Below are 26,036 nucleotides of genomic sequence, written 5' to 3'. Positions count from 1 at the left end.
GTTTATTGAAAGACAGACTATGGAAAGAAGGGGGGGGGGGGGGGCGGGGCGGAAACTGGCAATGGAATGATATTGTGTCTGTTACAACCCAGCAAGAGATCTACTGGGTTTCATAACCTCCAAATTTCACACTGCTCCATTGCAGGGGGCAACAGAGATCAGACCCAGACCCTCCTGATCTCAGTGCGTATTTCTTGTCTGTTAATGTTAGGTAGCAGTATTCGTTAGCAATGCTGTTCTACACAACAGTAGCAGGGGACTGAGAAGCACCATAAATTAGCCTTTCCCCTTCTCTGTGCAGTTTTTGTTAGACTGTTCTCAGTGTGTAAGTCAGCTGGGTGTCATTGTCTCGAACTTGACTTTATCACATGACCTGCAATGCACAGTCCAATAGTCTTAAGTTGATTTATCTCAGCACAGTGATAAAGTCAGGGGTTTGTTCCTGACACCGTTTATCTTCAATAGCTACACTACACCTTGTGGGCACTTTCTCCGTGGATTAAAATGCAATCCAATCTGTATGACTAACACGTATTTCTGGTACGACTCCATAAGAACGTCCTATCTAAGCATGTCACCATCTCTACCCTACACAAAAATATGTTCTATATAAACAAGTACTAAAACGTAAGTTATAATAGCACTGATGCTGTGTCCTAGCAGTGTGATTGAAGCCAAAAAGCTGTCCACATTGAGACAGCACTGAAGTATTCCCAGGATGTCACTCTTTCTTCCCTCATCTCCTCCAGGAGCTGAGCTACCAAAACAAGCCTGAGAGAAAACACTTTGCAGACCTGCCTTGCTCTACACTTCAACAGCCAGATCCCCCATAGATTCAATTCTGTAATGAAATAGGAACTAAAGTTTTACAGAAACTTGCTGGGCAAGAAAGAAGACAAAAAACACACTGGAAAGCATGGCGTTTGTGGGGATATTTTTCTTTCAGGTTCTCCTTCAGGACAGGAGTGTTTCCCTCTAAAATTGACTATTTCACTCTTGATACAGAAGCTGACCTGAGTAGGTCGCACTCCTTGAGACACTGTCAAAGGCTGTTTGAACGGCAACAATTAATTTAAATGGTTATCTAAGGCCCAGAGTTATTTTTTGAGGGTGTTTTTTTCCTTTTTTTTTCTACAGCCTTTGTCTCTTGCTCAGGCTTTGTTTCTCTTTAGGCTCCTGATGCAGCCTGCCTCTCCCTCACTTTGCGGTAGGCCAGAAGACAGTCCCCTCCATCTAAAGCTTCTGGAGAACTACAGGTCATTACATCTCTCTTGGTGACACTGTTTTACAGTGTTTCAGGGAGCTGCCTGTGAAAATTTTGTTTCCCAACAGCTCATATGAGCGAGGAGAGCAATGTTTTATCCTGGCCAACAACAGTGAGTTTTGACCTTTGCCTGGAATAAAGTGTAACTCTGAAGAGCAGCGCTCGTCACCCAGTGCCCCCTCACAAAGCCCGCACAAGGGGAGGGGGGACGGGTCTGACACTGCCGTCCTCTGGCAATTTGCTTCTCGACCGCACTAGTGAACCACACAGACCCTCCAGCCAGAGCCAATGCTTCCTCGCAAGAGGCAGGATAAACCCAGTACAAGAGAGACCATGTCCCAGGAGTTGCACCATTTAAATTGTTAGGATGGGGAAAGTATTTTTAGCCCCATTTCCAGGTAAGAAAGAAAGAACACAACTTGGTCCTCTGCCTTTCCTTAATAATACCTTTTCTGTATGACAGAAACTATACATGTGCAGTCCCAGAGGACTAACACAGATGCTTTAATAATGAACAAAAATATTATGTGACAACAAAAAAAGATGAATCATCTGCCCAATTAAAACTGCAAATAGCATGAGGCAGCTACTGTAAACTATCCCAAATTGTATTGATGAGTATTCATTGTGTATATCTGTACAGTATGTGTCACAGAAAGCCTTTTGAATGTTTCACTAGACGTTCTCCATCACCATGGAAGTATCTACACAGATTTCATTTTCTGCACAGTTTGAGTTTTTGTCTTTGCTTTCATCTGAGAGCTGAAATAAGTGCTCACCACTGCACAGGGAAAAAACCCACCTTTTATTCCCTTTTAAAATCTGGCAGATACAGTTGCAGGAAAAAAATGCCATTTGTGCTTACCTGCTGTACACTGTTACCTCATGTACAACCACTAGACCATCGCATCTGTCATGAGAAATGAAACAAATCAAAGGCCATTGAACACTGTGAATTGTAAGAGCAAATCAAGAGAGAGGGATTCTCGCAGGTGTTTGTGGAACTGTGACACACAGGACAATTCATGGGGATCAAAACTCATCACCACTTCAAGCCATAGTGAAAGAGAAGATTGCTATGCTGGACTATCATCAAAACATTCAGGGCATCGACAGAGTCAGAATTTTCAGCTGGGAATTTTTTTGGTTTGCGTCTCCTCTGTTATTTATCAGCTTATGTTTTTTGCTACTGCATTTACATAAAACTGGATATGCATATAAAAGAATATGGGAAAAAGAGGAAGCCTAACGTAGTATATAGCACAGATCTACTTCTGCCTCTCCCGAGTATCCATTTTGACTTTTTCAACGCCATCTCTAATATAAATTGGTTTCAGAAATAATGAATTTATGAATTCATAAATTCAATAAAGGTCACACTCTTCCCAGTTACCAGCAGTTTGATTATAAGGTGCACTCTGCTGCTATATCCTGACCACTTACAATGTTTCACAATGATGGCTTTCTTAGAAATAAAGGGCTATCCCCAATATATTAGTTCTTACGACCATTCTTTCTGTTGCTCTTCTACTATATATGACAGGCTCTTCATCTTATCTCATGCTATTGCTTAGAATTGCTGCGTTCAGTGAAGCACCTGCTGTGTTTCTCTCCAGAAATGGAAGCAATTCATTGATGACTACAATGATCCTTTTACACATACTATAAATCAATGTTGCTACCTTTCAGACACTCAATAAAGACTGCCAAAACTTTGAATGCGTTCAATGAAAGGTGCACAGTATGTTCAAACAAAAGTCAAAAATAGACACAAAAATGAAATAACCCACTTCCCCCCCAAAAAAAGTGTAGCTTCCTCAGAGCTGAAAATGGCCATTAGCCCTGTATGACTGCTTTGCTCTATTGCAGAAGTGATGGGGCCATAACCTGTTTACCTCTCAGCACCTGCCTGAACTGCACTTTATTCTAAATACCATTCCAGAGTGCTCCAGTTCTGTGAGTTAATGGCAGCCTTGTTCCTAATGTTTCCTGTTTATAAAAACTACTTACATTTTTTCGGTCAAAGTTTTCCTCTAATCTGCCACAGGCATGAGAGAGTGAGAGGAGCAAGTGGATAGAAAATGAACTACCTTACAAGAAGCTGTCCAACAAGTCCACATCCTAAAGAAGAACAAGTCCAGGTCTTTTAAAGGTCCAGCTTTTCACCTTGCTCTCAGGAGTCCCATCAAGTGAGATGCACTCTAGATAAAACTGCCTCCTTCAGATAAGACATGCAAAACCATTAAAACTTATTCCTTAGTTCTAGCCTGATTAGGGATTCAGAGGAAAAAGTACACCTTTTTCAGTCATGAGAAAGATTTCCAGGAGCATCCTCAGACTTCTTTTGAGACTTGCCGTTCCACTACTGACCAATTCCTATTTACCCTGGGAGCTGGATCTGTGCACTAATACTTGCACTGCAAAAAATAGTCCACTATTCCATGAGCTGAGACAGGAATCTGATGGATTCTCCAGAATATATGTTTAGGATCACAACTGCTTCTGATGCATTGATTTTAACTGAACTCTTACTGGTGGAGATAAACATGTGCTGGGAGTTTGCAGGTTTAGTTACATACTGATCATCTCTCTTCTCTGTTGGCAATTAACATCACTTAGACCTCCTGTCACATTAGGTTAAAAAGCAGGTCACAGCTCTAAAGTTAAGAATATAAACCAGTCAATGTCAGTGACCTCTTTTTTGGCAGAGCTTTCCCTCACCTTCAGATACTTCCCAAGTGCTGGATGCAACTGAGTAAACACTTTCTCTAGGTCACATTTGTGAAGGAATGTTATGCGTTGGTCCCTAGGATCTTGTTATGACCCTGTGCAGCAGACACTGGGAGGTTATCTTATTTGACCAATACTGCAGACAATAAGAATTCTGATGAGACTACACTAGTTTAACGCAGTTGTCCAATTTAATTTGTATTTGATGCAACCATTCTCAAATACAGGGCTAATTTGTACAGGGTATTGGACTTTGAAGAAAGTTTTGAATGCTGAGGAAAATCCACTGTGTCATCCTATTTAGACTGGTTAAGCAATCTTACTCTGCTATCATCTCAAGAAGTGTTGTAGAAGTGATTAGATTTAGTCCAAAATTACTACAGAGTGATGGGGAACAGAATACGTTGCCGTATTGTAAAGATTGTAAGTGTAATTTTGAGCTCAGGTAAATGATGATAGATGCTGTATCTTATTTTCCAACATATCATTCCTCACAAAAGCAGCCAAATAAATGGAAATGGGATATGACAACATAAATAAAATTCCATCTCACTTGTCAACTTCTTCCTGCTGTCAAATCAATAAAAATATTTAAAGTATTTCTAATACAGTGGCGTTGTATTGTTGAAGCTTTACAAATGTCTGCTGTGTATATCAAGCCATGTGTTTAATTTAGGGGACTTGTGGAAATATTGTTAAGGTTAATACAAGGAAAGGAGAGAGTGTGCATAGTGTGCCGTACTGCGCAGTGGACTCCCAAGGTCTCTCTTCCAATAAGGCCAATAAAGGCTTCAGTTCTGACCACTGTTATATCTAAAATCGTATTTAGCAACTCAAATAGCGGTAATACAATACAACCTACTTGAGCAACAGGTGGGGAAGCAGGAGGGGACAGCATCTGGCAAGTCAGGATCAAATCCAGACATCCTTCCCATGAATAAAATAGCCACTACAGTCAAAGTAAGGTCTGAGTAAACAGATCCTTCTTTTCACAGATCTCTTCAAAAGCTCTCAAAAAGTAGATCAGAAGCCTTACAACTTAGCTTGAGATCACGCATTCTTTAAATGAAGTGTTTAAATGTCTATGCCACACTAAAGGCGTACTAACAGGGGAAACTCGCCTTTCCATCTAAACATGTTATAGCCTATGTAGCTGGATGTGATATGCACAAAGCAAAGTGGCTGAAAAACATTAAAACTAGTTTTATCACAAACCCTTTCAAAAGATTTACCCATTCTCTGGAACATGTCACTGCTTTCCCTCAGCCCTTTCTGATGGCAATGGTGAAAAAGCCACATTGCACATGAATTAATATAGCTTGTAGCATAGAAAATCCCTATTCAATAAATTATTCACAACCATTAATTACACACTGAGCCTATGCATTGAAAAATGGGAAAGGAGAGAGAAGGAAGATGGCCTACTAGCACCAAATCCCTTATCTTTCCTCATTTTCTTAAGGGAAAAGTGGTTTGAGTGGCAAAAACCATTTGAATCTCATTGGCTTCAGCACTTGCTGGGTGGTGGGGATGAACATGATGTTCTGAAGAACATGCAAAACAGCCACCTTTCTGCAGCACCTTTAACACCTATTCTTTTAGGGTTGCACCATGCAGTGCTAATTCAACCATTTTATTTCATTTAAAATTCAGCACTTTTCCTTTTATGTACTAGAGTACATAAAACAGAGCTGATATTTTTAATACTTTCCCTCCTCCATAATACAGCTTATAATTAGGCAGCTGCAATTGTAAGTAGGTGTAAAAAGCAGACTACACATTAGTAAAACATCAGCATTTATTGCAGTGAAGAACAGCAAGAGCTTCTCTACAGGGCACAGAAAGATATCAGAGAGGTGCGGAAGAGAAAACCCACATAAATCCCTTGTTTATAGAATGTATATATGATGGGGGCTTAGGTTGCCTGGCAGAGAAACATGAAAATTGTCAAAACCAGCTGCCTAAGAGTCCTGTTTCTGCCTCTGACCGGCACCAACCGAAGGAAGGTTGCACACTTGAGATGTTCACCCCAAGCCTAAAGGTGCCGGTGAAAGGCTGAACCCCGACATTAGCCCAGGTATGAGCATGCTTGCAGAGCACGTCACCGCAGGACAGCGACAGGGCGTGCAGTAACGTGCTGCTTTACCCATCCCCCTTCACCTCAGCCCCCAGCTCAAATTTTGGGTGTTGGGTTTAGGCCCCGAGGAAAACGTTTCAACAACCTTCCCCCAAAAAAACAGTGGAAGTGGTGGTACTGATGAAACTTCTAGTTATTTTGTTCCTTTAGATGAATATTCTTTTCTCATATATTGAGAAGCTATTGCCTTCGGTGATAACCTGTCACAGTCATTTTCAGGGTGTAATCGCTTGTGTGAAAAACAATTATCTCTGCTTTGAATTTCTCAGTATATTTCCCCATAAATTTCCAGATACATTTTTCTATAGAAATGTGCTAATATTAGTAAAATTGGCATTTTAGACAAGAAGAAAAATGTGCATCAGAGTGCTAAAGAGGAATGCTTTGGCTGGATACGTGCTTTTTGCTCGGTATGTGCTTTTCCCAGAGAGATTGTTCAACAGCCCGGTTGAGACATGCCCAGATTCCTACACCAGTTCTTCACCTGCTCATCTCTTATTTCACACTCAGCTTACTTTGAGCTCCTCCCATTGGTGCATGTAGTAAGATGGCCTTTATTTCTTGCTGATATAGGTGGGTCTCATGCTGATTCTTTCAAGTGAAAAGGAAGGAAATCTAAATTGTGCTGGAGACCTGTAACTTGTGCTCTTTCACCACAGAGATAAAAATCCAGAAAAGCACCATTTTATAATTGGGGTCTTTTTAAGTGGATGACAGTTTATTCTGGTTTGAGGTCAAACGTACAATTTCCCCTTTTGCTAAGGCTTCATAGCCAACTGCAGCACTTAGCAATCCAGTTGGTATTTGCTGTTTCTCATCTCATCATCACATTAAGCATCCTGCAAGGAGCTTGATCTTCAAACTGATCTCTGTGAGGCTGCGAGGATTCAGCTTTTTCTGCTGTAGCTGCATTTAGGCTCCAAGGAAAAGAGGAGTAAAAACTTCATTTTAACCAGCAGCTGTGACTTCAAGACACTAAAAAAGTAGGTAAGTCATAGAGGAATTTGCTGCTTTATAGTTGCTTTTATGATTATTATGGTACTTAAGCTCCATCTATAGTGTTTTGTTCTGTAACGTTAAAAACTACCATGAGAATCCTGTTTCACTGCAAGTTCAGGGACAGTGAGGTTTACATCAGGAGTGAATAGGCAAATTGTAGCAGGTAAAATGGGCCTGGCAGATGACCAGGATGCATTTAAACTGATAAATTAGAGCATTAAAATTTGTAACGTAGCTGAAGTTTAGTTTCTTAATGCATGCACACACATGCGTGTGCACACACACAGACGTATATATTATATACACAGACACAAGGCTGTGACTAATTTCCCAAGCTGTGAGACAAATGCATGGGCAGAATCGCCTCTGCCTCTAAACAGAGAGGGCCACTTTTCTTCTCATGTAAATTCACTGAAGACAGGGGAATTACACTAGGGAGAGGTCTGACCCAGAATGTCAACAGTTTTGAGAAAGAAGAGCTTTTATTTACTATGCAATTATTCACACAGAGGGACTTGCTTTCTGTTTTAAGAGGATGTGTCATGCACTTTGACGTTCGCTGCTTCTTTTGCAGAAGCTGCTTTCCCAGTTCGGGTGATGGAAGAACAAGCAGTGTCAGGGCCATACATATTTGATTTCCCTGTGTTTGCAGAAGGAAAATAAAGTTTGCAAGCCAGCCATACCAAGATAATTTGCATGTCCTAGGACAACAGGAAAGATGGGATCCCTCCTTCCGGGGTGAGGAAAGATGGAGATGAATTGTGATGTGCTTCTCCTGCACCTATGTGTTTCCTGCTCTTTTTAGATCTCGCTCCTCCCTTTTTCTTCCTTTGATAATATTTCAGTTTGTTTATCTACCAGCAGCACATCATCTTCCTAGTGCGTGCCTAAAACTCACCAAGATAGGACCAAGGAGTCCTTTCTGGCACCAATACCAGTAGTTCAGGCTGACTTGTACACCCTTGGTTTAGAACTGCCTTCCCTCAAATCATACTGGCTGTATTCACACGCCCTAGCACTTCCCTCAGGGTCTCCTTTCAGCTGTATATGACTTCTCTACGGTCCCACAACATAGTTACGATTGTTTTGTGCATTCCTTCCAGTTAAGAGCCAAAGAGCAGACACATACTTACATAGTGGGGATGGTTGGGTAGAAGAAAAGATGTTGCTGTCACCATTCCTACAATCTTAGGTAGGTTTCTGGAGCAGATTGGCTAGATGTCCCTGTACCCTCTTGTGTCCCAGTGGCAGCACAGCTGCCTCTAGCCAGTAGTTACTGGAACCAATCTACTGGATTTCCTTTGCTCAAATATAGAAGTCATTCCACAGAGAATTATTACCAGTGCCTCCCTTCCTTCCAACCAAGCGCATTAACTTGTTTAAGCACCCAAGTCCAAGCTTGCTCCACCTAATCCTAGACATTCAACCAAATACATAAGACACCCTCAGCTCCCCCTGGGCTCAAAGAGGTGGGGAGATTTCCTCTAAGCCAAGTCATCTCGGAACTGCATTATTTACTGTAGGCACCTGCATTTTTCTTCTATCAATATGAATGCCAAAAGCAATCTTATTTGAGCATACTAGTTAATACATATAACTAGGAGAAAAGGCAGCCCCTAGCAGAAAGACTCTCACCATGTCTCTCAGTGCAAGTCTTAAAGGTAGCTATTCAATGATGCTGGATCTCTCCATCAACAAGTCCTTTCCCCAGGACCAAAATCCAGGTCCCATATAAAGTTCCAAAGCAAACTCTTCCTACATCTCTTGGCAGCTGGTTTCTATAGGAACAACTTCAGGTTCCCTGTCATCCCTCATCATATTTACTACTCACCTTATAAATCAGGCATTTAGTGGTAAGTATTAACACCAAAATCTCAAGAAGCTGCCAACAAATCTGAATTCAGAGATCAAACGCTCAGTAGGAGCAAATCCCTCTATAAGCATTCTGTTTCTTGATAGATACCATCCCTCCTTTGCTCTCTTTCAAAGAACGCAGCTATGTAACAAACAGCAAAACACAGGACATACACAGGCTACAGACATATGAAGAAGAGATTCCCTGTCTTGATACTTCTTAGGACTGTTCCTGTGCCTCTAGTGCTCAGTCACCAAGCAAAGTGCATGCTTTCTTAGACTATGATGATTTCCAGTGTAAGGAGTTAGTATGGGGACCACCTAAAAATGAAACGAAGTCCTGGGGACAACATTGCCAGGTTCCTCATCAGAACTCAAGAAAAGGTAGCAAAAGCTAGTCTCTAGAAAATCTAATCCAACTTTCACAAGAAAATTAAGTTGGATTGGCATTTAATCAGTACCTTAGAAACTGCATGCAAATTGACTAACCATTACATTGATAGTTAGTGTAAGTGTTATGAAATTCTGCCTTCACCTTGTAAGCTGAGAAACAACAAAAAGATGATTTACAGACTGGACAGTCAGTATATCAGGATGTACAGAGTAAGTAGGAGAGATCTTTGGCTTTGTGTATATTTGAGCTTCTTCCTACAAGGTAGGATACTTCTGATTGTGCCTGCCTATGTGCTGAAAAAGGGCTTTTATCTTTACGTGGTAAGAATCTTAAACAGCAGTTATGCTCAGTCCTCAAGCTCAGGGACAGTATGGTGCCAATTGCCAGATGAGGTTTGGAAGAAATTGCTTACAGAAGCATTGCGATGAACTTCTTTATTTTCATGTAGTGTCTATGGAATATATGCCACATAAATTATTGGTCTATATTGTCAGTTCCAAACTTCCAACACAGTACCTTAAGTCCTTTAAGCTGTTTGGGACACAGATCAATCTGACCACAGTGACACATACCACTCACTGCGGTCACCAATAAAGCAAAGGCAAGGAAAACAATTGAATAACAAAAATAAGTTATCATTGCGTAGTGACTGGATCCATACAATGGCAATGCCTTAAATAAACCGCCCATATGGAGTATTTTATATCTGATCCTAGAGCACTTCTATGTGCCCATCTGATAAAAGGAGACTAAAAAAAACAAACCACCTGGAACACAAAGATATTCACCATGATCAAACTCACTTGAAATGCATCCTAAAATTAAAGATTTTAAAAGAAAAAGAGATAGATTTTGTCCAATGCATTATTAAAGCATAATGGGGTCCCCTAGGTCCCAATTAGGAGACAGATTAAAAAATGTTTGAATTTAAAAAGCTGCAGGTAGGGAGTTCTGCTCTCAGCTGCTTTGAATTAGCATATTGATGGCACCACAGCTCTAGCTGCAAGGAAAGGCAGAGACCCAGCACAAATTTTGCCAGGCCAGCACAGTGCTTTCTGAGCGCTCCTGCCTCAGTCCGAGGAAAGAATTACTTACACAGCCAGACCTGAGCAGTAACAACAAAAAAAAGTTACAGTACAGAAATGTACTGGGCAAAGTATTTGCTGGAAGTGATACGAGGGGAAAAAGGTATTCTCATTGGAGCAACATGAAAAAGAGCAAATGCTAAACCAAAACAAAACCCAGGAGGTTCCTGGCTTGGATATGGTAGGACATTAATCTATGGCCTTGATCCCTAACAGAGCTACGGCCACAGTTTCAGCATATAGCGAGGTTCTGGCACAAACCCGGAAAATTGTGTTAAAATAGCCCTTCCAGTCTGCATTAACCTCCATTCGCTTGGAAATTTAGGACAACTGGTCACAGCCATTTCAAACCGGAACCCACATAAAAGATAGTTTTAGCTGGATATTACTTTAATTTTCTGCTCAGAGCTCCTAAACATTAAGCTGATGCTAGTGTAATACCTTACCCCGCTTTCATCCTGCAAGTTACCAGATCACTCAGGCACTTACTGAACCCTACAAGTCCTTGTCAGCACTGTGGACCCTGCCAACGGGTGCAGTGGGAATTTCCCATGACACCTGCCCAGCCTGCCTTCCTACCTGTCCCTTCCTGACCTGACACAGTGTCCTTCAGCCAGAAGCAAAGCAGAAACTGGTTAGGCACCTCTGTAGCAGCTATTAAGGAAATTGCTTAAATAAGGTGCTCAGGAGATGCTGATGAAGTTCGGTTTTGGTGAGCTAAGGGAAAGCACTGGGAGGGACGGTTCTGATGAGCTGTGGAGAGAGCACACAACCGACAAACTGGTGAAACTTACGGAATTTGCACACTGATCGCCATTACATAAGAAGAGGAAAGTGACTCATTGTCATGGTTTAACCCCAGCCAGAAAGTAAGTACCAGGCATCCTCTAGCTCACATCCCACACACCCCTGCAGAGGGATAGGGAAAAGAATCGGAAAGGAATGTAAAAGTTGAAGGTTGTGATAAGAACAATTTAATAATTAAAATCAAATAAAATAGGAAAACCAAAATAATAGCAATAATAACAATAATAATTATTATAATGAAAAGGAGGGAAAAGTGAAGAGGAACAAAATCCAAAGGGAATGGAGAAAAGAAAACAAGTGATGCACAATACAGTTGCTCACCCCCCGCTGACCGATGCCCAGCCAGTCGCCCAGCAGCGATCAGTGGCCCCTGGCCAACTGCTCCCTCCCAGTTTCTATACCGAGCGTGACGCTCTGTGGTATGGAATGTCCCCCTGGCCAGTTGGGGTCAGCTGCCCTGGCCGTGCTCCCTCCCGGCTCCTTGTGCCCCTGCTCAGGGGCAGAGCACGGGGAACTGAAAAGCCCTTGACTGAGGGTGAGCCCTGCTCAGCCACAGCTAAACCATCAGGGTGCTGTCAGCGTCGTTCTCAAAACACAGCGCTGCACCAGCTACTAAGAAGAAAATTAACTCCATCCCAGCTGAAACCAGGACACTCATCTTTTGATGGAAATGGGGTATTTTAACGTAAAGAACGTCACTTTTGCTTCAGGCTGATCATTTGGCAGGAGACATTGGAGAGTTTGCACATCATCAAGGATTATGCTGGTGGATAAGGTTTAAGAAAACACACAACTGTGCCAAGATCTCCGAGGATAAAGGTGAGGGGAAAATAATTGGGTTTTAGGGATTTTTTTACTGTCTTGCTCCATTGCTAATAAAAACAATAGGACTAAGTACCACCTTTGCATTTTCTTTATCCTGGATAACTACGCAGTCTTTAGGCTCATGATGGCAACCCACCGCAGAAACGTGCCCAAATGCAGAGGCAATCTTCTTTGATTTTCAGTTCAGGGACTCCCTAGTCTCTGTAGCTTCTCAGGTTATAACAGCTCACTCTCAACTGTATGGTTTTCTCGCAAAAAGATCTTATTCAAGTTTTGAAGTGGCTCTTCTCCCAGAAAGAATGTATGAAAATGCAAACAAAGCCAAGAAAGTCACAGTTATAGTTCCCAGAGCACTCATAATTCAGCTCTCCCCAGCACACACAGTACATTACAATACTGAAGTTGCTGTTAAACTTATGCCTTGACTGCACTGTATGTACAGTACATTATGGTGGGTTTGATCAGTCAACAGCTTGTTGCAGTCTGTTAAATACGAGGGGGCAGTTTTACATCTGCTGCTTATCAAACTCTGTCAATCTCCTGGCCCCACTCTGGTCTCCATCACAACCTCTGCCATAGGTCCTGGGCTAGACTCTTATGGAAAAGAGGATTTTGATGGTGCAAGGATGGAGGAATGCCCTAATGCTTCCCACCTGCACAGCCTTACATGTATGGAACTGTGCCACAGAACGGCTGTGGGAGAGAGGATGCACGCTCAGGAAGAAGACACAGTTAAGTCACTCAGCTCTGAATACACTGGGCTCAATGCTGTGCAGCCAGTATTGTTGTTTTGGTGCAGCACCATCATAGGAACAGCAGTTCCTGATACTTCTATGCCTTATTAATCCCAATCCTCAGTGAAGGTTTTTGAACCTTCTTCTCTGAACCCCATTTAGTTCCTCCCCTGAGGAACTAACCAACACCCGCAGCTAAATCAGTACTTCTCACCTGCTGCTTCCTTAGAGAAATGTTCTTCCCATCTCCTAGAGCAGGGTTTGCCCTGTGCCTGGGAATGACATTGGGTCTTTGTGAAACACTTTTTGCTAAGTGTGTGCAGTCACTGAATGCCACACTGCATGAGGGCTGAAACCAAGCTGTTTTCTGGAGAACAATGCTTCTGATTCCCCAGGTTTGTGGATGCATACTCAACAGTATTCAGAGACTACCTAAATCAAGCTAATGCACATAAACACTTTCTTTGGAAATGCCACCTAAACATGTCAAGTGATGCCAACAACTTAAATCCAGACTCTGAAAGACTCTGTGTGAGCTGCCCCTTGTGCGCATAAGAGAAATGAGTGCACGAGTTCTTCTGTCACATCCTGTCCCCCAAGGGCACCCAAAGACCTCACGCCTTGTATCTTTGAGTGTAAGATGGGGGGCGGGGGGCGGGGGGAAAGACGCAGTGTTGCCTGCTATGCTGCAGACAGCAAAAGTAATACGAGAGACCCTTCACACAGCGGTGAATGTTCAGGAAGAGTCCCTGTGAAGAAAAACAATTCTTTGTGGAAAGCCCTGGAGTATTGCTAACTTCTGAAACTGGATATATATTCTGATGAAGATACACAGAAACAGAACAGCCATCCTGGTCAGACAAAAGGTTAGTCTAACTCAATATAACATCTCCAGGGATACTTTAAATGCATAGAAAGAAGTACAAAACTAGGACAAGCACATAGCAATACTTTCCTAAATACTCTCTCATGCTCCAGATATTTGTAGCTTTACAACTGTGCCTTTAAAATATGCAATCCTTCCCTCAAGAGAAACTCAGGTCATGAAAGGAGAATGAAAAGAAAACAGTTGCTATGAGTGGATGCACATACTGCCACAGCAACATCAGCTGAGCTCCTGAATCTATGCACAGGGGAGTTGCTGGTTTGAGGCAGGAGGAGAGAACGTGCTCTCATGCCAACGTTGCAGAGACCCTCATGGTTAGGTAGGGCAACAGCAACTCTTACCTACTTACTTAAGACCTACAAACTCCACTAAATTCATAAACTTTTTCTTTTGTAGATCAACTACTTGAGTGAGGCAAAGAATATTTTTTTCTCAAATACCCTATATTCACCTTTAGCTTTTTATTTTGAATAAAATGCATTCATATCTTAAGTGTAGTTATCTTTCTTGCATTGAAAAGTAGGATTCTGCTGACTTCTTAAAATCCCTACTACCACTGAACCTGGTAAAAAAAGGAGGGAAATTATCTCAGAAAACTGTCTTACAATACTTTTGCATTTTTGATACAAATTGAGTAGCCATCTTCTCAAAAAACTTAGTGAAAATATATGTATTTGGGGAATAGCAAAACAAAATTATGATTTGACAGTCTTTGCTGTCAGTTCTTTTGATGTTCATAAATTTCAAGAATTCAGTTACAGTAATGGGGTTTCCATGAAGCTTATTATATGGGAAAGCAGAGGAATATACACAGTTATGCAATCAAATAAGCACACAGATCAATGCCCATTTATTTTAATAATGTTGTGTAAGATCCGAAAGGGAAAATAAATGTAGGTCAATGGGAAAGAAGAAGAAATCAGAGAGTTTATTCAATCAGCTCTTTATAATTGCTTTAAAACAGTTCTTGAAAAATTCTGGGGATGAGTAGCTGACATTTTCATATGTTACATCACTTGAATTTGTATTTCATTTATCCTAAATGGACTGGAATATCCGGAGTGCAACATGGCATATCTAGTGGCAGCTCAGTTACCATTAGGACCCCAGTTAGAGATCTTTCTAGACCCTAGAACAAGTGGTTTGCACAGATCTTACCTACTCTAACTCTGCTTTGCTAGCAGTAAACAGAGTTAGTACCAAGTGATGTTGTTGCTAATTTACCATCCTAAAGCTGATAGTGCTTCTAAAATCCCTGGAGAGGGCATACAGAAGTCCATGGCCTCTGTAGCATCATGCTGAAGCACTGCTGCGATCCTGGCTCAACAGAAGAATGCCCCAAATCCTGCTAACTCCCGTGTTACACGGCACCCGGCACGTTACGGGCAGGCCTGCAGACCAAAGACCAAACAGAAAGCACAATTAGTGTGCATGTCCCCCTGTTGCTCCGTTCAAGGTAAAACATTTGAGATTTTTGGAAGCTGGAGAACTACATGAACAGACAGGATTTCCCTGAGCTGATTTCTAAACAGCCTTACGGTGATCCCTATGGGGCCCGACGAAATGCACAGAGGAGAGCTCCAGAAAAGGCAATCACTCTATCTGGAAGAGGACACAGAGGAAGAATGCACAAAAGCTTTGGGTACCTACCTTGGGCAAGGTAGAGTGGGGCTACTAAGGCTCCTGGAGACGGTGTATGTGCATCGATTTACTATTGCAGTTTATTTCCTTTGTATAAGCAGTGTTTACCTTGCAAGACTACCCTGGGGAGGAGCAAACAGCTCTGGCCACAGACCTATATTTTAATTAGGTTTCTTAAGACTCAGGCCAGAGAAGCAGAGTCAGGCAATTAATGGGACTCAGCTAGACAGCCCTGGTCTCGTTATCGCAGCACAGATGTGCCCCCAGTACATGGAAACATAGAAGGAGAAGCCAGAGAATCAACATCTCCCTGTCCTGTACATTTCTTCCTCACAACCCGTCTTTTACCAGATTATACACCATGTCATACATTACTATCTTGGAAACTGTAAACTCTTAACACTGGGGAGTAGGAACTACATATCGGTTCTGTGCATCTAATTGAATGGAGTAATAAGTACTCTACAACAGCCCATTTGTTTCTCAGGCCACTGCTTCAAGCTGCTCTGACTTCATTTTTGCCAGCCATTTCTCTTGCCCTCTGTAATCTGCTTAAGATGCATGTTTGCTCTGAGCCAAATCATCTGATATGGGAAGAATCTAGTCCCTGCCCAGATGCAATGAATTGGCTGCTACTGTCAAGTTATTCACAATTTTGCGATGGCAGCACCACTCCTAGCAGCTTGTTTTATTAGTTCCCAATTTACATTAATTCCATATGTTGCAGTGTATTAATATCTCTCTTCCCTCTTGCCTTTAGAAATAAAAAATGGGATTTATCAGCAGCCTCTTTATACTGCCAGCATATAATTGCATGTGGGTTAATTGTTAAAGTTCTGAGGGAGTTATACTAAGGGATCAATCCCTTTATTGCTGTAGTAATGAGCTTCTAATGGTCGGCTGGCTAGACCTCCTGGCCTTCCCAGGGAAGCAAGCTTTAGCCATCTCCTTTCCGCCTGCTCATTAATCATTGGTCTCCCCTAACAGTGTATCAAGGGCAACAGAACTGCACTATTGAAAACAGGTAGCAAAAACAAAGACTCATTCCATCTCATTATCTCCACTAACATATAAATATAATAAGAGTGCAGATAATTTCCTTACATAGTTTGAAAAGAAGCCCTGATGGCTTGTGGCCATGGTAAAGACACATCAGGTCTGTCTTCTCTAGGTCACTGATTCACATCCTGGCCAGAATAACAGTGACCTACAGTCATTACCAACTGGTGACATGTTTAAAACCTCACACTCTGGGGAAGCAGCCTGGCATCGCCGACAGTTGTTACTCACGTAGTGGGTCACTGAAGAGCAATAGCAGGTTCCTTCTGCAGGCCAGAGAGTAAACCTGCCAATTCAACTGCACTCCCAAGCCTGGAAAAACTGCAATGAAACTTGGTGCTGAAAGGAATGTTACGTGTGAAGAAAAGTGTCAAGAAAAGAGGGGAGGAGCTGAAACTGGCCTGTTCAGGTAGTGGGTAGTGCAGTTTAAAGTCCATTACTTGGGATAGAACAGGGATGGGCTTGTTGTCCCATACAGTCTGTCCAGTCCTACATTACCAAACCAGCGACCCGAGAGATCAGCTACAGATACCTCTTTGGGACTTAACTTAGTATTACTGCTAAGACTCATGGTTACCTAAAATGTGTACCGCAGCTATTGCATGCACCTCCTGCTGAAAGGATAACACACATGACTCCACTCACTTAAACATGCATAAGCTGCTGCAAATGTGGTTCTTCATCAGAGTATAAAGCCTCTTAGTTTGGCACCAAAGAAGCCACCTACCCAGGCTGATCCCCAGTCCCAAAGCAGCTGAGGAGCCACCTTCTCTCCCTGCTATAACCCAATGACTTGTGGATAAAACAGACTTCAACCTGAGGCATATGACTCAAGTGCTTTGCCATGTTTGGTGAAAACATAATATTTTACAAGACCAATAGTCTCTTTTCCTGGAGACTTTAGCCCTCATTTTCATTGTGGTACCTTTGCCCAGTTCAGGACAGGGTAAGAGGCTCCACATACTGCCAAGCGATAGATTTGTGAGCCAGTAAAATGGCCAGTGATCAAGTGAGCTACTTTCCTCAAGCTTCTGAGCAGGGCAGGATGGACACAGGCTACGGACAAACCGCCAACTACCCTGCAGAGCTGCACATGTCTCCCAAGGCAAGTGCTCTGCACACTCCAGCCAGGAGGTCACCTAGCAATTAAATCCGCCTGCTTCCTCGCTGAGCCATCGGCTATGAGGTATGGGTTCTGCGACTCAGCTCCTTTTCAGGCAATGCATTTATTTTCCAGTTGAAGGAACCTATATACCACCTCGCTGGCAACAGCAGCACTGGAGTGGTTACACACAAATATTTTCTGTCTTGCCATGAAAAACACAGGCCAGGTGAAATAACACTAGGCTTACTGCACGTAATGTAAATGACACCATCACATCTCGTGTCACACATTATTTCTACCAATGTGCAAAGATTGGGATGATCGTAACTGACGCGTGCAGTGTCTCTGAAGGCCTGGTGTTGAGGGAAGGAAGCAGCAATCTGGCTGTTCAATAAGCAGAAACAACATCTCATTTCCTGGCGGTTACCTCAGGATCTAACATACAACCCACGTAGCTCTCCTTCAAAGAAGAGGACCAAAAAAAGATTCTTACAACTGATTTTTTTGGAATGAACTCTCATCACCAAAAGCAAAGATTGTTCTAAATACTGCTGAGCAGGAAAGACTCTGAAAAAACACAGTGATTACAAAAATCAAATGGTTCCTTATTCAAAGAACTACATTTGGAGAAGCAAAACTGCAGTTACATTTCCAGCCTTATATGCTCAAATTGACTTCTTGGTGCCACCTCTGCACATTTGCCCTTACACCTCACGCTTCCTCCATCCTCCTCTCCAAACCCTCAGATTCTAAACAGCCAAATTACTAACACAGGAAAAGGCAGATCACACTTGTGGCAACTTCAGTTTTGAGCATTGCATCCTGTATATCACTCACTACCCATGGAGTCAAGGAAGCTATTCTCATCCCAGTCCCTGGGATTCTTCCTCAGAGAAGGAGGGATGCAAAAAGACCCTCCGCTGGCAGTCACTGAGGAACTGTAAAGGCAAGTTGTCATCAGGACTGTGATGGCACTGCAGTCCAGTCTACTGGCTTCAGTGGCTCTGCTTTGGATGCACAAGTACAAGAGCAACCCTTAACTTCCTAAGGAGATACAGGAACTTTGTGATCTCTCTCCATGAAACAAAGGGAGCAGAGGACAGCTTGGAAATTACACATTTACCTGTAGTTTCTGCATCCAGAGGTTTTTCTTTGGTAATAGACAAAACATTTTCCTTTAATTTTGGTGGGCAGGGAAAAGTAAACGATACAAAAAGGAAAATACAAAAATGTGGTATTTAATTTCATTTTCATTCATTTACCTAGGAGCAGCAGTAGGCAAACACTTCTGCCAGTGTTACAGCTTTGAACACTAGGCTACTGCTTTTAGCTGTAATACACTCTTACCTGTTGCATCAATCTGCTGGCTTTCCTGGCAAACGGTCACAGTGACTACACGAGCTTCTGGAATCGCTGCTCTTGTAACGAAGAGTCAGTCTATCCAGGCAATACATGGCCTGGGTGCCAGTGCATGCCTAGTCCGGGAAGTCTGGAGCATGTAAGACTGAGAATTCACACATGCTGTTGTCCCCAGTGGAAACAGCATTGAGGACACAGAATCCACATAATATACCTGCAACTCTTCCACAGATTTTATGTTGGGGCTCTTATGCTTTCCCTTGCACTTCTGGAAGACACACTGGTGATCACCTCAACCCTGAACCACCTGCACCCCGGGGTTTTTAGACGCCCAGCCGTTCAGGGACTACACTGAGTGGGCATAGGGTTGAATTCCCAGTAATTTTTCTTATTATCCAGTCACAAACAGAAAAACAAGAATATTTGCTTAAACAGAAATGCAAGACTCTGGCACAGTGGTAGACAAGATTAGTAAACAATTTCTTGCTTTAATCTTTCGATACCCTTTATCATTCAAATCAGAAGAAGAACTGGTAAAATGCAAAAACTTTCTTTTTATACTTTGAATGAGCAGTAGTAAGAAAAATCTTTTTGCAAGGGTAAATCAATTTAATATTTTAAGATGACTACAGACAGAAAAATCTGAAAGATATCTTAATAAAAAGATTCTGCTTTTCTTATTTATATGCTTTCTTAGTCTGCAGAATTGAGCCCTTGAGTTCCCACCTTCCGTGGCAGGACAGGCATAGAACCCTCCACCATCCTCAGTAATGGGATGCACACCACTCATGAACCACGCTGCTAGCAAACCATATTTTGGAAATGCACACAAAATTAACCTAGTCAGAATTATCTGTGACCCAATTCTGGAATACTTTCTACCCTTGTCCTTCGCCCCAGTGTGAAAAGCACATAAAATGAAAACCACACCAGAGAGGAACTGATGTATGACGTTTTGCATTATTATTGGTGGCAGGTGTATAAGAGAGACTTGTGTTCTCATTTTCTAATTTGGTGGTATTTGATGGCCAGTGTGCCTAAATTTAAGCAACTCCAGGAAAGGCAGCAGCCAATCAAAGCTCTGTCATCCAGAGAGCGATCTGTCTTTGGCTGTCAGTGTACAAATGCATAGGATCTGCTCGAACACCTGTTTAAGGCATTAACAGCAAGAAGAGGGACGTAAACCCCTGCCAGCCCTGAGCTATGGGCAGCAGAGCCAGTCCAAAGGCAATGAAGTGCACTGTCAGTGGAAGCTGAGGATTGCACAAACAAGTCCTGTTCCATCAGACTTTGCTTCTTAAACGTGTTACTTGTTGTCTAGTAAATTGGAACTCATCAGGATTAACAAGCTTTCTGAGCCAGGCCATGGGAACGGCTGGACACCAAGTGTGAAATGCTGCAGTTCAGAAAGCAACTTCTAAGCCCTTATTGGATCTAGAAAATTAAAGACTCGCACTCGCCTTCACAGCACCTCACTACCCATCACTTCAGGACAACCATCCCCTGCTCTCCTCCCGCCCAGTTTCAAACAGGCAGAAGCATATCTTAAAACAATTAGCAATTAATACAGTTGGCATGCAGTGGAAGCACCAGAAAAATTAGTGTCATCAATCATCTTTCAATATCCACTGCAATATCGAATAGAAATCTCATCTCCGTATTATGATGCAGCTGAGAAACTGAACTAGTATTGCTATCAACCGAGATAAAACCCAATCTACAGGATTTCAACCCTCATTTGAAATTCAGTTTATTAAATGCATCTCCCATTAAGCCAGTTTCATTATTTAAACAACATCGTGCAATAAAAATACCTCAAGATTAAACTTACCATTTAAGTGATTTAGCTGTAAGTCACAAGGTAAATGGCCTCGCGTATCTCTTCCAAGCACAGATTAAAATACCGTTGCACAACTTGGCATGATTTGCACTCCCCACTTAAAAGGAGTCTGGTCCTCATATATTAGGGATATATTTCAGACTGGGACTAAGCCTCCTTACATGGAAGATGCTCTGTGTTAGCATCAACTCTTCTTTTACATGTGACGCTGCACCCACTGAAGAGGAGAACTTGGTGCAGGTAGGACAGACCTATCATCGTTTGGAACTCACAGAACAGGGGAGTTACGGGTCAGAAAGAAGATGTACCAACAATATTAGGCCAGTGGGCCTGGAGACGATGCACATGGAAGCATGGTTCACTCTCTTTTCCGCAAGGAGAACAAGGAGAAATCAAGGCAAAATAGTGGGCTGCAGGTGCAAAAGAAACAGTAGGAGATTCCTCCTCGTATAGTTAAGCTGTTGAATTCACTGTCATAGGACATGGCAGCTGCTATGTGTTTACAAGGACTCAGAAGGCAACTGGACTAAATCCAGAATAAAAATCCATCATGATTTAATAAGTACAAAGATACTACCTCCAGCTGATGCTGGATCCAGCTCCATTGGATGCTGGAACAGTGCACTGGGGAGTTTTTACTACAGGCTTAACCCAGTTCCTGTAGTCATCCCTGGGCACCCACAGCTGGCCACTACAGGCATTTTATGTTCTTATCCAAGTACCAAAGGGAGAGACATCATACAAAAATTTAGGTAAACAGGATGAAAAAAAAATTAACCACAGAAATTACTCTTGGATAAGCCCAATTCTCTCCAAAACTTAAGAGCCCCTTAATTTTCAGGAGCATCAAATTAATTTCTATATCCTACAGTATTAATTGTAAAGCATGGGTCAAGTATGTACTAGCTATTTCACTATTCTACAGAGGAGGAGCAGAAATTTTGTTACTGGCAATGGAAGAAAGGATTGTCCAAGTGTAATATTTCTTCATCCAGGAAAAGACTGAATGGACCTGTGGTTTCCTTGCACTGAGAATCATTCATCTGTGTAGTCCCATGCCAAGATAATGTTATTACTGAGAACAACAGCAATCAAATTGCTTAAAGGGCTTATACCCATCTGAGGATTTTTACTGTTCCCATTTTCCTAGGGTGGAGAAACAACTCTGTTCAAATTTAAAAGGCAGGCACAGGGTCAGTCCAGTAGACAAATGAAGTTTTATACACAGTTAATTGTTGTGTGAAGGTTTCAAGAAGATGCATTACAAAATGTTTGAAAACACCATGTTGCATTTGTGTATGTTCTCCTTCAGGCATCATCCTAGGTGAAAAGTATTCTGGCTGGACAATCTACCAAAATATAATGTAAGCAGTTACAAGGAAAAAAAAAGAAAAAAAAACCAAACCAACCAAGTGAAACAGTGAGAAATAAGTAAACATTTTTCTTCCCTCAGTATTTAGTAAGCACTTATTAGTCTCTAACAACTCTGCAAAACAGAGAATATAAGAGGTCATATTACCATTCCATAAATACAAATACCAGGGTAGTTCTGGAAAGTCTGTCTGAGGCTTTGCATTTCACCCCACATTTTGGTTTGGGACATCCTCATTTCTAACCGAGCCTCCAGAAGCTTTCCAGAAAGTGGTCCTGATTGCTTTCTCAGAGGTCATGAAGCCAAACCCTACCAGAGGTGTGAACATAGGTCAGTACCACCCACACTGTGAGTCTGCATCCCCTCCGGGTTCACACACGAGGGAGGACACCTTCCTGCAACACCCTACGTGGTGCTATCCCCGTCTACGACCGTAAGCCATTTCCCCAAAATCTGTAACCACCTGCCCGAGTGTCAGTCACAAGCAGCTCCCAAGCAGGGCTGGCCCGCCATCCCTTGTCAGTGGGTTCTCAGAGCGTATGGCAAAACCCACGGTCTTCTCCTGCAGCCGCTGAAAATGCAAGCACCGTGTCAAGGGAGCGTGAGTGGAAAACATAAAGGGTCAACCTAACGGATCTCATTCTGAATCATGAGAGCTAATGTGTACTAATGGCAGAGGGCTGCATCTCTCCTGGCAATGATGTGCAAAGGCTCACCCAGTGCTGACCACAGAGCCACCGTGTTGACTTCTTACCTCGCAGGAAGTGTCTGGATTTAGGGGAATGGAGGAATCAGGCGTACGCATCTTGCTCGAACAAGATGGTAATAAACAAGCTAATATAACAGAAAGACACATATAGGGAAATGGGATTCAATACTTTAATAAATTCCCTGTTTAGCTGGAGGGAATAAAATATGTAAATGAATGGCAGGACCATAAGACTTTACTAATGCCCTTTCTGTGAGCAGAATATTTAATTGCATGCAGGCTCCTCTGAACACTAACTTTCCAAAGGGGAATGCAGGCCATTTTGGAGTGAGGAGGTTGGGACTGATAGCTTCAGACAGATTAAATTTCTAATCTTACATGTACGCAACCACTCTCCAGCCCTGAATGGTGATCTCTGCTTGCTTCAGTGCTCTTTGCATTTGGGAAGAACAACACGCACACAGAGGCACAAAGACAGATAACTGTAAAGGAGAAGATCATTTGCAAAGCCAGAGCGGTTCACTGGAAAGAGAAGAAATGACCCTGTCACTACATGTAAAAGGAGAAGGGGTCAGGGTGAATACAGCAAGAGGCCACTGAACCACTTACGCTAATATTTTGCTTTAATTCTTCCCTAGTTGATTCTAAATTACTGAAAGAAAATCAAATTTTAATAGCCAGGGTAAGTCTGCTAGAATATCACATTATTTAGTGAGCCTAGAGGCAGGAGAGAGGAACCAGCAGTAGCTGATTTATATTTTGCGTATTTATTTTTTATATAAAAAGGACAAAACTATCCATATATGTAATTTGTTCACCCAATACCAAGGGCTTTGTGTCCTTTTGCTGTCATCAGATACGACACTGCAGACTACCACTGAATGACACTGTCAGTTCCTAACCCCAGCTAAGGCATTTTTACTCACTAACACAAAGGGAGACAAAACTGTGCTGACTGCAACCTTTAAATTCCACTGCCAAATTAATTTTATCTGCGTCTTTCCCCATCTCATCTAGATGTCATTTCCAGATTAACATATTTCTTTCTATATAATTTGTAGGTGCTTTTCTCCAGCACTGCGTCTAGGATGTGGGGCATTATACCACCGCTGATCACTAACTGAACTCCTGGTTCTCTCCTGCTCTTGGGCTTTATGAATATATCTCTACCCCTTCTCAGCAGGCTATTGATGGACGCAGCACTGTACTGCACTCAGCTGCTCTTGGAAAAAGCATGAGCTCGGAGTTCAGCCACAGGCAGGGCACTAAGACAGGAATTAAAGCAAAGGATGCCAGAAGGTAAAAAATGGTAAAGTGCACTGCAAAAGCACTAAGCTCTGAAACATCTTGACAAAATACCATATTATGGTGGCAAAGCAATTATAGAGTTCACAGTCTTCCCTACCAAGAGAAATGGGTCAGTTTTCAGTTCTCCAGCCTACTGTTTCAGGCTTTCTGCAGAATCAAACAGAATGAAATGGATTTCCACTTTGTTCACTTGCAGAGGTACAATTAATAAGTAAAAAGAATACAACTGCATTAAGAAAATCTGATACTAAAAGGTACGGATGTGTGACAAAAAGTGAATTATGTGGTTAGAGACCACAAGGCCATTACGACAAATTAATTTACTCTTTAAGCAACCCTGTGGCAGGTCCTACTTTTTCAGATGGGAAACTGGATCACAGAGTGCTTAAAGAACAAAGTTCCACCTTTTCCTCTATGAAGCCTCCACTTCTCTTTTTAAAACTTTCAGTTCTGTTTTGCCCTCTCTAATAGAAGAGTCCATGCCATAACCCTTCAGGGCAGAACATGCCAGGCTCAGGTCTGCTTCCAGTCACGGACTCTTTTAAAGATAAACAGATAGAGTTTAGCAGGTCAGCAGAATAGGCTGGCGAGGAGCAGACAGCACTGTTATCCATGTCAAAGAGCAACTTAAAACCATTCTTAGCTTAGTCTAGCAGAAATCTTCTGTATTGGGGAAAAGTGTGCAGGACAGGGACTACCGGTGCCACTGTGAGGTTTGGTCCCGCACTCCTGCATTACTAAGGCCCAGAGTCATACACAGAGGGACTAGAACTGCGCATGCAGTTTACCTTGCGTTCCTTGCAAATACTGAACTTATGACAAAAATATAGGGAGGAGACGGAGAAACAGAATATCTGAACAGTACCAAGGGAGTATCCACGGGAAACACAAAGTATGTCTGTACGTTTTTGAATATGGAATGTATTTTCCCTTTACACGTCATTCAGTAGAAAATAGCCCAGCCATTTTAGCTGAACAACCAGATTTTATATCTGGGCTCTAGAAGAGCTGCTTAGCAAGAAGAGTCATTAATCTGTTTTCACACCAGTGCTAACAATTGGCTCTTAATTAGTGTTTTTCATAAGAAAAGACATAAATAATCTGGTTTAAGATAAGGTGACTTCTGTACCTACTCCAGCACAAGGCCCCTGTGCAACATCAGCAACACATGTCAAGTGCTTGAGGAAAGGTTTCCTTATGACCTGCAGCAGGGACACAGATTAATAGCAGATTTCAGAGTTCAGCTAGTGGTGGCATCACCTCCTATCCTCGCTTTGCCAGTGCACTCCATCAAAGGCCTGCCACGAGAAAGCACCCACTCGTAACCTAGAAAGGAAGCTCTCACTCTGCAGCCAAAGATCTAACAGTACTTGACAAAGCTGAAGGGTCTGACCGTTGCAGCACGCTGGCAATGCACTGACTGCGAAGGGCTTTCAGGAGCAAAGTGAGAGCCCAGCTTGTGTGCCTGCCTGCCACGTGTGACCGTTCGTAATTCGTTAAGAGGCACACACCTATGGTCTGCGTGGCACTTCTGGCCCTGGCCACAAAGGCTGACAGATGGACAGACAAGCATTTGACCTTAATAACTTGTGCAGATAAACAGAGAAACTGAGCCACTGAGTCAGGCTAAAGTGAATTTTAATTACTATTCTGTGCACACTTGCTTTCACACCTCCATGAGCACTCCCCCAAGCCCAAAGTCCATGGCTGGACCAGAGCCATTTAGTGCCGCTTCAACATACGCTGTTAGCGCAGGGCAGCCTGTTACCACAGCGCCACTTGCTAATGAACTACTTAATGGTTCGATTAACAACTTTTAACAATTGCGCTTCTAATTTCCTCTTTTCACTGGTGTTTGTTTATTTATTTTATTCTACTCCTCCCTCCTCCTCTTGTCAGGAAAACATAACCAGGAGAGATCTAATTAG

The sequence above is a fragment of the Falco rusticolus genome, chromosome 7 (assembly GCF_015220075.1).
Source record: "Falco rusticolus isolate bFalRus1 chromosome 7, bFalRus1.pri, whole genome shotgun sequence".
Classification (NCBI taxonomy): Eukaryota; Metazoa; Chordata; class Aves; order Falconiformes; family Falconidae; genus Falco; species Falco rusticolus.
The sequence above is the reverse complement of the archived record's forward strand: the minus strand, read 5'-3'. Positions refer to the sequence as shown.